This window comes from Anolis carolinensis, chromosome 3 (assembly GCF_035594765.1).
Source record: "Anolis carolinensis isolate JA03-04 chromosome 3, rAnoCar3.1.pri, whole genome shotgun sequence".
NCBI lineage: Eukaryota > Metazoa > Chordata > Lepidosauria > Squamata > Dactyloidae > Anolis > Anolis carolinensis.
Genome location: NC_085843.1, coordinates 215,542,187 through 215,556,957, shown reverse-complemented (window position 1 = coordinate 215,556,957; position 14,771 = coordinate 215,542,187). Strand labels below are relative to the sequence as shown.

The 14,771-nt window shown below is 42.4% G+C and overlaps 1 long non-coding RNA gene across 1 annotated transcript in view; it reads right to left on the bottom strand.

Annotated features, from left to right (window-relative positions):
• LOC103278251 (uncharacterized) overlaps nucleotides 1-14,771 on the bottom strand; it is a 22,907-nt gene extending 8,136 nt beyond the window's left edge. The window contains exon 1 of the long non-coding RNA XR_505910.2: nucleotides 14,498-14,771. This is a non-coding gene — a long non-coding RNA (uncharacterized LOC103278251). The remainder of the gene's footprint in view (nucleotides 1-14,497) is intronic.

Here is a 14,771-nt window from a genome sequence, read left to right as displayed (position 1 = left end):
GGGGGCCTGTAGTTTTGTTGTTTTGTTGGTCGCCGTGATGCCATCACACACACACATATATATATATATATTCCAGCACCCTGTTACAGCACCTAAACTAGCTGCCAATGTGTTTCCAGGCTCAATTCAAGGTGCTGGTGTTGACCTAAATGGTTCAGGTCTAACTTACCTATCTGACTGCATCGCCTGATCATTAAGATCTTCAGGAAACCTGCCTGATCATTAAGATCTTCGGGAAAGATCTTAACTAATACGGTTGGCGGCACCGAGAGAGAGAGCCTTCTCGGTAGCCGTCCCCATTGAGATTAAAACTCCCCCTTCCCTGTTATCTTTCAAACTCCCCCTTCCCCGTTATCCCTAGGGGAATGGCGGCATATAAGTTTAAATAATAAATAAATAAATAAAAACCAGTTGAAGACCGAGTGGTTCAGGATTCCTGTATTTTTTAAGATGTTTTTTTTAAAGATATATCAAAGATGTTTTTTAATTGTTAGATTTTAGCCTTTCTTGTAAGCCGCCCCGAGCCCTAGGGGAGTGGCGGCATATAAGTTTAAATAATAAATAAATAAATACGTTGTGTGCAGGTTGGTTCATCAAGTGCTCTACGAACTTGAATCTGCAAACTTCACTTCCTCCAAGGTGAATTGAACTACCTAAAATGGATTCTACAAGCCAACGGATACTCCAACACAGACATCGGAAGAGCTACAAGACCAAGAACAATCCATGAGAGTAAAGACAAAGACCCACCCAGGGGAAAGGTGTTTTTGCCATACATCATGGGAACCACTGGCCATACTGGGAAGCTAATGAAGAAACACAACTTACAAAACTATCTACAGACCCACTGAAAAAACCCATCAAGAGGGATCCTCTCACCTCTACAGGAATCTATCACATACAATGCTGCTGTGGATATGTCTACATAGGGACCACCAAATGCAGGATTGCCTGAATATAAATTAAGGAACATGAAAGACATTTCAGACTAATCCAACCAGAGAAATCAGCCATAGCAGAGCACTTGATGGACCAAACTGGAGACAGCATATTATTTGAGAACACAGAAATGCTGAGCTACTCCAACAACCACAATATCAGACTTCACAGAGAAGGCATTGAAATCCACACACATGTAGGTGGGTTCAAGAGAAAGGAGGAAACTATGAAAATGAACAAAATCTGGCTACTAGTATTTAAAAAAACTCTAAAATCAGGACAATAAATGAACAACAGCACTCTGAAAACGGGAATTCCACAGAAGAAACAATCAGGGCCAAATAACACCGCCCAACAAAGGATTCCTCTAGGCAGGAAGCAGCCAGGCCTTGAAGCTGCAAGGGTTTTCAATGCTCATCAAGGTGATAAATTGCAACATTCACACTTGCCTCCAACAGACAAGAGTTCTTTCTCCCACCCAGGACCTTCCACAGATATAGAAACCCCACTTGCCTCGTTTCCGACATACCTCGCAACCTCTAAGGATGCCTGCCATAGAAGTGGGAGGAACGTCAGGAGAGAATGCTTCTGTAAAATGGCCATACAGCCCGGAAAACTCACAGCAACCCAATCATGGGACAGCTTGCCGAAGGCCAGAACACATTTCAACCACCCTTGGATCCATGGAGCCCCGTGGCCCCGCCCACGACCAACCGACCTCCCTCCCTGCGTGGCGTGATGACATCATCAGGAGGGCCGCCCCCTCCCTCTGGGCCCTCTCGGTGACTTGGCCCCGCCCCCTCCGGCTCTCAGTCCCGCCTTCCGTCCTAAGTGAGTGCGTGGCTGAGGACATCACTTTCACTTTCGTCACTGTCACGTCGCTCCGCCTCAGCCTCTTAAGGTGTTTTTCTCGCGGGGAGGCCGAGGGGAGCCCGGTGGCCTTGCGGCTGGAGCGCTAGATGAGAACTCTTGGGACACAGGGTTCGGTGCTCGCTTCAACCACTCTCCCCTGCCGTTTTGCCATTATTCCTAGGATTATTCTTATTTTCCTCCTCTGTCTTTCTCTCCCGCTTTAGCTCTCCAAATGATAGAACTTTGGCAATTAATCTACACAGAAGATTCCCACCGTTAAGAGGAAGAACAGCATTTGAAAAAGAGATGAAGAGGGAGTCATCCTGGAAAGGAATTTTCCCTTGGTTTTTCTATTGCGAACCAAGGCTGAGAAAGTGTGACCTCCACAAGTCACAGCCTCTGGATTCTTTCTTTAAAAATTAATATTTTCTAAACATGATCAGAGAGATGAAGAGGGCAGTTATCCCCGGGGAGGTATTTTTCATGGTTTTTCTTTGTTGGATTGTGGTTGTGATTTTCCATGGTTTTTCTATTGAAGGTGAACCAAGGCTGAGAAAGTGTGACCCCCACAAGTCACAGCCTCTGGATTCTTTCTAAAAAAAATTAATATTTTCTAAACATGATCAGGGAGACCAACCCCCAAGACTGTCAAGAAGCATTTCCCGAGCAATAGATTCCCAATTGTCTTGTCTTTCTAATTCATTTAAAAAAACCATTACCACTAATATATTGCTTTTGTTATGTAAACTTACAATAATATTTCATAAAAATATTACTTTGGGAATTTATTTTAAACAGAGTGTCCCATGCTTTAAGAGTGATAACAGTATTTGAAAAATAAATGGAATTTGCATTTATCGGTGAGGAGTTATTTTTCATGGTTTTTTTCTTTGGAGGTCACCCAAGGCTGAGAAAGTCTGATGCCAGGCATTACATCCTCTGGATTTTTCTAAATTGAGTATTTCCCAAACATGATCAGAGAGACAACCTCAAAGATGGCCAAGAAGCATTTTCTGAGTAAAAAGACTCCCAGTTGTATTGTAGTTTTAATCTATTAAAAATTAACAATTGTGCTTGGTCTTGATGCACTACCATATTCTCTTTTCCTAACAGATCACTGACCACAGGTGCAGTCTAATAACTGAAGACATTGCCTTGCACACTATATTTGGTTGTAAGCCACTTGATAAGATTCTACTCAAAAGAGGTTGTGGCTCTCCTCTGAAAGATCAAACTTTTCCAAAATGTTATGATCTCCAAATGGTTGTGAATGTCATTTTTCAGAAGAATATATGAAAAATAGATGGAGGATGCAATTAATTAGGATTGCTGTTGTGTTCTTTCAAATCTTTTTAGATTTAGGTCAAACTTAAGGAGACCCTATCTCAGAGTTTTCTGTTAATGATTTTTTCAAAGAGGACGTGCCATTGTCTTCACCTGAGGCTGAGAGTGTGTGCCTTGGCTAAAGTCACTCAGGCCCCTTCCACACAGCTGAATAAAATCCCACATTCTCTGGTTCGAACTGAAATATACTGCAGTATGGACTGAGATAAGTCAGTTCAAAGCAGAAATTGTGGGAATTTCTATCTTGATATATTATCGGTAATATTGCAGAATATTACAGCACCTGTTACACACAATATTACAGCACCCTGTTACAGCACGTACATTGGCTGCCAATATGTTTCTGGGCCCAATTCATACTGCTGGTTTTCACCTTTAGAGCCGTACAGGTCCAAATTACCTATCTGACTGCATCTCCTCTTACCAACCCTGCCCGATCATTACGATCTTCCGGAGAGACCTGTCTCTCAGTGCCGTTGCTGCCGCTGTCATAAATACAGTTGGCGGCAACTAGAAAAGGCCTACTTGGTAGCCGCCCTGGGTATTTAAGATTAAAACTCCCTCTTTCCGGTTATCTTTCAAGAACCAGTTGGAAGACTTATCTATTCGAGGAAGCTTTTGACCAATGTGTTTACTTGCTAATGGCAGCAAGCTTGATTTGCACTGAGTTTAGTGAAATATACTAACTGATGAATATCCACAATAATTGAAATTAGTTTAAAATGTATTAATGCTTAATATGTATTATTTCTGGACATTATGCTTTGTGTGCTTTTTGACATGTATTTGATGTTCAATGTGCTTTGATTTGTATTATATTATCTTGTGAATCACTTTGGGTCCAGTGAGGAAGAAAAAGCGGGATATAAATAATATGCACTATTATTGTATTTTTGTTGTAGTAGTTGTATTATTATTATTATTATTATTATTATTATTATTATTATTATTATTATTATATGGCTGTGTGGAAGGGCCCTCAGTGACTTCTGTGACAAAGTCTGACGTAAGAACCACTACACCATCTCTGCAGGAGTCTACCATATACCACGCAGCTGTGGACAAGTCTAATAAGGACCACCAAACGAAGCATTGCAAAAACACAAATCACGGAACATGAAAGGAACTGCAGAGTAATTCAACCAGAGAAGTCAGCCATAGCAGAGCACTTGATGGACCAAACTGGAGACAGCATATTATTTGAGAACACAGAAATGCTGATCTACTCCAACAACCACCATGACAGATTTCAGAGAGAAGCCATTGAAATCCACACACATGTAGGCGGGTTCAACAGAAAAGAGGAAACTATGAAAATGAACAAAATCTGGCTACTAGTATTTAAAACAACTCTAAAATCAGGACAATAAATAAAGAACAGCACTCTGAAAACGGGAATTCCACAGAAGAAACAATCAGGGCCAAATAACACCTCCCAACAAAGGATTACTCTAGGCAGGAAGCAGTCAGGCCTTGAAGCTGCAAGGGTTTTCTATGCTCATCATGGGGATAAATTGCAACATTCACACTTGCCTCCAACAGACAAGAGTTCTTTCTCCCACCCAGGACCTTCCACAGATACAGAAACCCCACTTGCTTCGTTTCCGACATACCTCGCAACCTCTAAGGATGCCTGCCATAGATGTCGGCGAAACGTCAGGAGAGAATGCTTCTGTAAAATGGCCATACAGCCGGAAAATTCACAGCAACCCAATCATGGGACAGCTTGCCGAAGGCCAGAACACATTTCAACCACCTTTGGATCCATGGAGCCCCGTGGCCCCGCCCACGACCAGCCGACCTCCCTCCCTGCGTGGCGTGATGACATCATCAGAAGGGCCGCCCCCTCCCACTGGGCCCTCTCGGTGGCTTGGCCCCGCCCCCTCCGGCTCTCAGTCCCGCCTTCCGTCCTAAGTGAGTGCGTGGCTGAGGACATCACTTTCACTTTCGTCACTGTCACGTCGCTCCGCCTCAGCCTCTTAAGGTGTTTTTCTCGCGGGGAGGCCGAGGGGAGCCCGGTGGCCTTGCGGCTGGAGCGCTAGATGAGAACTCTTGGGACACAGGGTTCGGTGCTCGCTTCAACCACTCTCCCCTGCCGTTTTGCCATTATTCCTAGGATTATTCTTATTTTCCTCCTCTGTCTTTCTCTCCCGCTTTAGCTCTCCAAATGATAGGACTTTGGCAATTAATATACACAGAAGATTCCCACCGTAAAGAGGAAGAGCAGCATTTGAAAAAGAGATGAAGAGGACAGTCATCCTGGGAAGGGATTTTCCATGGTTTTTCTATTGCGAAGGTGAACCAAGGCTGAGAAAGTGTCACAGCCTCTGGATTTTTTCTAAAAAAATATTTTCTAAACATTATCAGAGAGACCAACCTCTAGGACTGTCATGAAGCATTTCCCGAGCAACAGATTCCCAATTGCCCTGTATTTCTAATTTATTCAAGAAACATTGCCACCGATAGATTGCTTTCGTTAATGTCCAATTATAAACATCATTTCATAAAAATATTACTTTGGGAATGGATTTCAACCAGCGTGTCCCATGATCTAAAAGTAATAACTGTATTTGAAGACTAGATGAAGAGGGCAGTTATCCATGGGGAGTTATTTTCCATGGTTTTTCTTTGGAGGAGGTCAACCCAGCGACAGTCGCAGCGACAGTGTGACCCCAGACATGACATCCCCTGAATTTTTCTAAATTGAATATTTTTCAAACATTATTAGAAAAGCCCATCTCAAAGAATGCCAAGAAGCATTTCCTGAGTAAAAAACTGGCAGCTGGACTGTAGTTTTGATCTATTTAAATGTTACCGGCAATATATTGCTTTAATTAATGTGAAATTATGACAATTTTTAAAGTAAATACAGTACTTTGGGAATTAATCTAAACAGAACCTTCCCATCCTTTAAGAGTAAGAGCAATATTTGAAAAAGAGATGAAAAACAGTTTCCCATGTGTAGGTATTTTTCATGGTTTTTGTTTTGAAAATATTAACCAAGGCTGAGAAAGTGTGACTTCTGAAGTCCCATCTTGCAGATTTATTCTAATAATTTGTATATTTCCCAAACATAATCAGAGAGACTAACCTCTAAGCATTTCCTCAGTAAAAGCACTTCCAGTTGTAAGTAATCTTAATCTATTAAAAATTAACAATTGTGCTTATTCTGGTTCCTCCTCTGTGGCCTTGCATACAAGCACACAAGCCCCTCATCCCAAATCATCCCAAAAATGCATGGACACAAGACAAAATCCGGCTCTACACTGTATATATTGTGTAATATATATTACAAAAAAAAAAAAACGACCCAAACAATTACTGTCCGGTCAGCCTCACATCGATACCAGGCAAGATTCTGGAAAAGATCATTAAGGAAGTGGTCTGCAAACACTTAGAAACAAATGTAGTCATTGCTAATAGTCAACACGGATTTACCAAAAACAAGTCATGCCAAACCAATCTGATCTCTTTCTTCGACAGAGTTACGAGTTGGGTCAATACAGGGAACGCCGTAGATGTAGCGTACCTGGATTTCAGTAAGGCCTTCAACAAAGTCCCCCACGACCTTCTGGCAAACAAACTAGTAAAATGTGGGCTAGACAAAACTACGGTTAGGTGGATCTGTAATTGGCTAAGCAAACGAACCCAAAGGGTGCTCACCAATGCGTCATCTTCATCTTGGAAAGAAGTCATGAGTGGAGTGCCGCAGGGTTCTGTCCTGGGCCCAGTTCTGTTTAATTAACATCTTTATGAACGACTTAGACGAAGGGTTAGAAGACACGATCATCAAGTTTGCAGATAACACCAAACTGAGAGGGATAGCCAACACTCCAGAAGACAGGAGTAGAAGTCAAAACGATCTTGACAGACTAGAGAGATGGGCCGAAACTAACAAAATGAAGTTCAACAGGGACAAATGCAAGATACTTCACTTTGGCAGAAAAAATGGAATGCAAAGATACAGAATGGGTGATGCCTGGCTAGACAGCAGTACACGTGAAAAAGATCTTGGAGTCCTTGTGGACAACAAGTTAAACATGGGCCAGCAATGTGATGCAACTGCTAAGAAAGCCAACGGGATTTTGGCCTGCATCAATAGGAGTATAGTGTCTAGATCCAGGGAAGTCATGCTACCCCTATATTCTGCTTTGGTCAGACCACACCTGGAATACTGTGTCCAATTCTGGGCACCACAGTAGAAGGGAGATGTTGACAAGCTGGAAAGCGTCCAGAGGAGGACAACTAAAATGATCAGAGGTCTGGAGAATAAGCCCTATGAGGAGCGGCTTAAAGAACTGGGCATGTTTAGCCTGCAGAAGAGAAGGCTGAGAGGAGACATGATAGCCATGTACAAATATGTGAGGGGAAGTCATAGGGAGGAAGGAGAAAGCTTGTTTTCTGCTGCCCTGCAGACTAGGATGCAGAACAATGGCTTCAAACTACAGGAAAGGAGATTCCACCTGAACATCAGGAAGAACTTCCTCACTGTGAGGGCTGTTCAGCAGTGGAACTCTCTCCCCCGGACTGTGGTGGAGGCTCCTTCTTTGGAGGCTTTTAAACAGAGGCTGGATGGCCATCTGTCGGGGGTGCTTTGAATGCGATTTCCTGCCTCTTGGCAGGGGGTTCGACTGGATGGCCCATGAGGTCTCTTCCAACTCTGCTTCTATGATTCTATAGCACCCTGTTACAGCACCTACTCTGGCTGCCAAAATGTTTAAAATAATAATAATAATAATAATAATAATAATAATAATAATAATAAGGCTGTGTCGAAGGGACCTCAGTGGCTTCAGTGACAAAGTCTGACGTAAGAACCACTGCACCACCTCTGCAGGAGACTACTTTATACCATGCAGCTGTGGACAATTCTACATAGGGACCACCAAACGCAGCATTGCCCAAACACGATTTAAGGAACATGAAAGGCACTGCAGGGTAATTCAACCAGAGAAGTCAGCCAAAGGAGAGTACTTGATGAAACAACCTGGATACAATATATTCTTTGAGAACACAGAAATGCTGGACCACTTTAACAACCTCCATGTCAGACTACACAGAGAAGCCATTGAAATCCACAATTTCAACAGAGAGAAGGAAACCATGAAAATGAACAATATCTGGCTACCAGTATTTTTAAAAACTGCAAAATCAGGACAGTAAATAAAGAACAGCAGTCTGAAAACGGGAATTCCAAACAGGAAACAACGAGGGTTAGGTAACACCTCCCAACAAAGGATTCCCCAGGCAGAAATCAGTCAGACCTTGAAGCTGCAGGGCCTTTCAATGCTTATCAAGGTGATTAATTGCAACATTCACACTTGCCTCAAACAGACAAGAGTTCTTTCTCCCACTCGACCTTCCAGATATAGAAACCCCACTTGCCTAGTTTCCAACATACAGTAGAGTCTTACTGATCCAACATAAACGGGCCAGCAGAACGTTGGATAAGCGAATATGTTGGATAATAAGGAGGGATTAAGGAAAAGCCTATTACACATCAAATTAAGTTATAATTTTACAAATTAAGCACTAAAATATAATGTTCAACAAATTTGACATAAAAAGTAGCTCAATACGCAGTAATGCTATGTAGTAATTAATGTATTTACGAATTTAGCACCAAAATATCACGATGTATTGAAAACATTGACTACAAAAATGCGTTGGATAATCCAGAACGTTGGATAAGTGAGATTCTACTGTACCTCCCTTGAGAATACCTGCCATAGATGTTGGCGAAATGTCAAGACGGAATGCTTCTGGAAAATGGCCATACAGCCCGGAAAACCAACCATGGGACAGGTTGCCGAAGTCCGGAGCACATTTCTGCCACCTTGAACCCATGGAGCCACTTGGCCCCCACACGCCCTCCGTGCGTGGCGTGATGACATCATCAGGAGGGCCGCCCCCTCCCACTGGGCCCTCTCGGTGGCTTGGCCCCGCCCCCTCCGGCTCTCAGTCCCGCCTTCCGTCCTAAGTGAGTGCGTGGCTGAGGACATCACTTTCACTTTCGTCACTGTCACGTCGCTCCGCCTCAGCCTCTTAAGGTGTTTTTCTCGCGGGGAGGCCGAGGGGAGCCCGGTGGCCTTGCGGCTGGAGCGCTAGATGAGAACTCTTGGGACACAGGGTTCGGTGCTCGCTTCAACCACTCTCCCCTGCCGTTTTGCCATTATTCCTAGGATTATTCTTATTTTCCTCCTCTGTCTTTCTCTCCCGCTTTAGCTCTCCAAATGATAGAATTTTGGCAATTAATCTACACAGAAGATTCCCACCGTTAAGAGGAAGAACAGCATTTGAAAAAGAGATGAAGAGGGAGTCATCCTGGAAAGGAATTTTCCCTTGGTTTTTCTATTGCGAATCAAGGCTGAGAAAGTGTGACCTCCACAAGTCACAGCCTCTGGATTCTTTCTTTAAAAATTAATATTTTCTAAACATGATCAGAGAGATGAAGAGGGCAGTTATCCCCGGGGAGGTATTTTTCATGGTTTTTCTTTGTTGGATTGTGGTTGCTGTGTGAGGGCGACCCAAAAGTTTAGGGGGGAGCCATGTCAATGACTTTGGAGGGCTGCATCCAGCCAACAGGCCTTAGTTTGGGGTGCCTTGCCTTAAAGTCTGCCATGGGTGGTATCACCAATGATTCCATTGAATTCCTGGTTAACAAATAGATTCAAAATCAAACTATTTGATTCCAGTAAATGAAATCAATAAATAATCATTTCAGTTACCCTTCTTCGGACACCTTCCAGCTTGTCAATATCTCTTTTGAACTGTCATGCCCACCCTAGCAACTTCTTCCCTAGATGTAGACACAATACCCATTTTGATGCTGCCCAAAATCCCATTGGCTTTTTAGCTGTTTCATCACATGGCTAAAGTGTATAAAGACTCTTAAGATCTTTCTCACGTGGACTTTTGTCGAGCCATGCATCACCCATTCTGTATCCTTGTGTTTCATTTTTCTTTTTGCCTAAGTGTAGCATCTTACATTTTTCCCTGCTTCTTGCAGGGGGTTGAACTGGATGGCCCATGAGGTCTCTTCCAACTCTACGATTCTATGATTCTAAGTAGCAGAAGTCATTTCAGAACCACTGGCAGTAATCTTTGAGAATTCTTAGAAAACAGGAGAAGTTCCAGCAGTCTAGAGGAGGGCAAATGTTTCAATCTTCAAAAAGGGAAAAAAGAGGACCTAAACAATTACAGCCTAGTCAGTCTGACATCAATACCAGGAAACATTCTGGAACTGATAATTAAGGAGGGAGTCTCCAATAGCTTAGAAAGGAATGCTGTGATTACTAAAAGTCAACATGGATTTCTCAAAAACAAGTCATGCCAGACTAATTTTTTTTTGATAGTTACAAACTTGGTAGATGCAGGTAATGCTGTGTTTATAGAATATCTTGATTTCAGTAAAACCAACAAAGTCCCCCACAACCTTCTTGGAAGCAAACTAGTCAAATGTGGATTAGGCAGTGCTACTATTAGGTGGATCTGTAATTGGTTAAGCGAACGAACCCAAAGGGTGCTCACTAATGGTTCGTCTTCATTCTGGAAAGAAGTGACTAGTGGAGTGCCGTAGGGTTTGGTCTTGGGCCCAGTACTGTACAACATCTTTATTAACAACTTGGATTAAGATTTAGAGGGCATGCTTATCAAGTTTGCAGACGACGCCAAACTGGGAGGGATAGCCAACACTCCAGAAGACAGGAGCAGAATTCAAAACGATCTTGACAGACTAGAGAGATGGCCCTAACAAAATGAAGTTCAACAGGGACAAATGCAAGATACTTCACTTTGGCAGAAAAAATGGAATGCAAATGGAATGCAAAGATACAGAATGGGGGACGCCTGGCTTGACAGCAGTACGTGTGAAAAAGACCTTGGAGTCCTCATGGACAACAAGTTAAACATGAGCTAACAATGTGATGCGGCAGCTAAAAAAGCCAACGGAATTCTGGCCTGCATCAATAGGGGTATAGCATCTAGATCCAGGGAAGTCATGCTCCCCCTCTATTCTGCCTTGGTCAGACCACACCTGGAATACTGTGTCCAATTCTGGGCACCACAGTTGAAGGGAGATGTTGACAAGCTGGAAAGCATCCAGAGGAGGGCGACTAAAATGATTAAGGGTCTGGAGAACAAGCCCTATGAGGAGCGGCTTAAAGAGCTGGTCATGTTTAGCCTGCAAAAGAGAAGTCTGAGAGGAGACATGATAGCCATGTACAAATATATGAGGGGAAGTCATAGGGAGAAGGGAGAAAGTTTGTTTTCTGCTGTCCTCAGACTAGGACATGGAACAATGGTTTCAAACTACAGGAAAGGAGATTCCACCTGAACATCAGGAAGAACTTCCTCATTGTGAGAGCTGTTCGACAGTGGAACTCTTTCCCACGGGCTGTGGTGGAGGCTCCTTCTTTGGAGGCTTTTAAGCAGAGGCTGGATGGCCATCTGTCGGGGGTGCTTTGAATGCGATTTCCTGCTTCTTAGCGCGGGGGGGGGGGGGGGGTTGGACTAGATGGCCCATGAGGTCTCTTCCAACTCTACTATTCTATGATTCTATGATACATTTTAATATATTGGGGTTATGGTTCCTGTCCCCTTGATCAGGTCATGTAAGTATTATTTATTGCTATAATTGTATTATTTTACTTTGCTTAATAATGTGTTATTATGTTGCTATGTAATGTTTGTGTTGTTTTTATGACTGGAAACCGCCCTGAGTCCCATCTGGGAGATAGGGCAGTATATAAATAAAGTTTATTATTATTATCTATATAGATAAATGAGTGATGGCATCACGGCAACCCACAAAACAACAAAACTACAGGCCGCCCAACCTCGAAATTTGACAACACAACCCATCATCCATGGCTCCAGTAAGATACAACAAAAAGAAAAGAAAAATAAAGTCCTAATTAGAGGGCGAGCAATAATTGTTTTTATCCAATTGCTGCCAGTTTAGAGGGCTAATATCTGCCCACTTCGTCTCCTAGCAACCAATTCAGCCAAGGGACAGCCAGGGTTCAGTTAGGGGACAGGCAGGTTTAGGCCTCACTTAGGCCTCTTCCACAGATTATCTAATTTACACTGGATTATATGGCAGTGTAGACTCAAGGCCCTTCCACACAGCTATATAACCCATTTATAATCTTATATTATCTGCTTTGCACTGGATTATCTTGAGTCCACACTACCATATAATCCACTTCAGTGTGCATTTTATACAGCTGTGAAGAAGGGGCCTCATATAATCCAGTTCTAAGCAGATAATATAAGATTATCAATATGCAGTAGAGTCTCACTTATCCAACATAAACAAGCTGGCAGGATAAGAAGGGATTTAGGAAAAGCCAATTAAACATCAAATTAGGTAATCGTTATACAAATTAAGCATCAAAACATCATATTATACAACAAATTTGATAGAAAAAGTAGTTCAATGCTCAGGAATGCTATGTTGTAATTACAGTAGAGTCTCACTTATCAAACACTCGCTTATCCAATGTTCTGGATTATCCAACGCATTTTTGTAGTCAATGTTTTCAATATATCGTGATATTTTGGTGCTAAATTCATAAATACAGTAATTACTACATAGCATTACTGCATATTGAACTACTTTTTCTACCAAATTTGTTGTCCAACATGATGTTTTGGTGCTTCATTTGTAAAATCATAACCTAATTTGATGTTTAATAGGCTTTTCCTTAATGCCTCCTTATTATCCAACATATTCGCTTATCCAACATTCTGCCGGCCCATTTATGTTGGATAAGTGAGACTCTACTGTACTATATTTACAAATTTACCACTAAAATATCACAATGAATTTAAAACACTGATTACAAAAACATTGCTTATGAAAAGGCAGACTGCGTTGGATAATCCAGAACATTGTATAAGCGAATGTTGGATAAGTGAGATTCTACTTTAATATGAAATAATTACTGGGATAGAATAATGCAGAACAATATAATCTCTAAAACCAGGACAGTAAATAAAGACCAACAGTCTGAAAGCAGGAAAATTGGAAATTCCACAAAGGAAACAATCAGGGCCAGCTAACACCTCCCAAGAAAGGATTCTTCCAGAAAGGAAGCTGAGAAGGGAGTGAAGCACTGTGTATTACCAAAGTCATTATTATTACTATCATTATTATTATTATTATTATTATTATTATTATTATTATTATTGTGTTGCGGTCAACCGTGAAAATGAATATAATCTGGTTCCAAGTATTCAAAAACACTAAAATTAGAATATATAAAAATTAATGTGGTATAATAAAACAGAACAATACAATCTCTAAAATCAGAACACTAAATAAAGAACAACACTCTGAAAACAGGGGAATTCCACACAGGAAACAATCAGGGCCAGCTAACACCTCCCAACAAAATATTCCCATCAAAGTCTGGCAAATCCTCTGTTTTCTCAGGGCCACAGACAGTAGAAGCACATAAAATATCTCAACGAACACCACTCTGAAAACAAGGGAATTCCAGACAGGAAACAATCAGGGCCAGCTAACACCTCCCAACAAAAAAATTACTCGGGGAGGAAACAGCCAGGCTTTAAAGCTGCAAGGCCATTACATCCTAATCATTTTTCCTAATTGCAGCATTCATACTTGCCTCCAACAGACAAAAAAAATCCGAAATATTGTATATTCACAATCTTTAGGAAATAATATCCCAGCGTGTTAAAGCGCTGAGCTCCTGAACTTCTGTACCGAAAGGCCGCAAGTTTGAATTGGGGGAGCGGAGAGAGCCCCCACTGTTAGCCCCAGTTTCTGCCAACCCAGAAGTTCGAAAACATGCAAATGTGAGTGCATCAATAGGTACTGCTCCGGCGGGAAGATAACGCCGCTCCATGCAGTCATCCCACATGACCTTGGAGGAGTCTACGGACAACGCCGGCTCTTCAGCTTAGAAATGGAGATGAGCACCAACCCCCAGAGTCGGACACGACTGGACTTAACATCAGGGGAAAACCTTTACCCTTTACCTTAACTACCACCAATTCCTCAATACTTTATTTCCCATACCACCAGACTTCGCCACAGCAACGCGTGGCCGGGCACAGCTAGTTATTATTATAAAATCAGAACAGTAACTAAAGAACAACACTCTGAAAACAGAGGAATTCCAGACATGAATCAATCAGGGCCAGGTAACACCTCCCAACAAAGGATTCCCCCAGGCAGGAAGAAGCCAGGCCATGAAGCTGGCAAGGCCATTAATGCTAATCAAGGTGATTGATTACAACATTCACACTTGCCTCCAAGTAACAAAGAGTTCTTTCTCCCACCCTGGACCTTCCACAGATATAGAAACCTCCCTTACTTAGCTTTCCAACATACCTCACAACCTCTGAGTATGCCTGCCATAGATGTGGGCGAAACGTCAGGAGAGAATGCTTCTGGAACATGGCCAAACTCACAGCAACCCATATTGAGGCCTTTATTTCTCCCTGGATTAAGGCACGCCCGGCATCCTCCTCCTTCCTCGACCCTCTCTCTCTCTCTGCTTCAACCCCCACTTTTACCCGCTTCACAAATTAATGGCGGAGGGAGAGACTGCTGAGAACGACGCCCATCCTCCTCCGTCTTCTTTCTGTAGCCAGCCTTTGCCCTC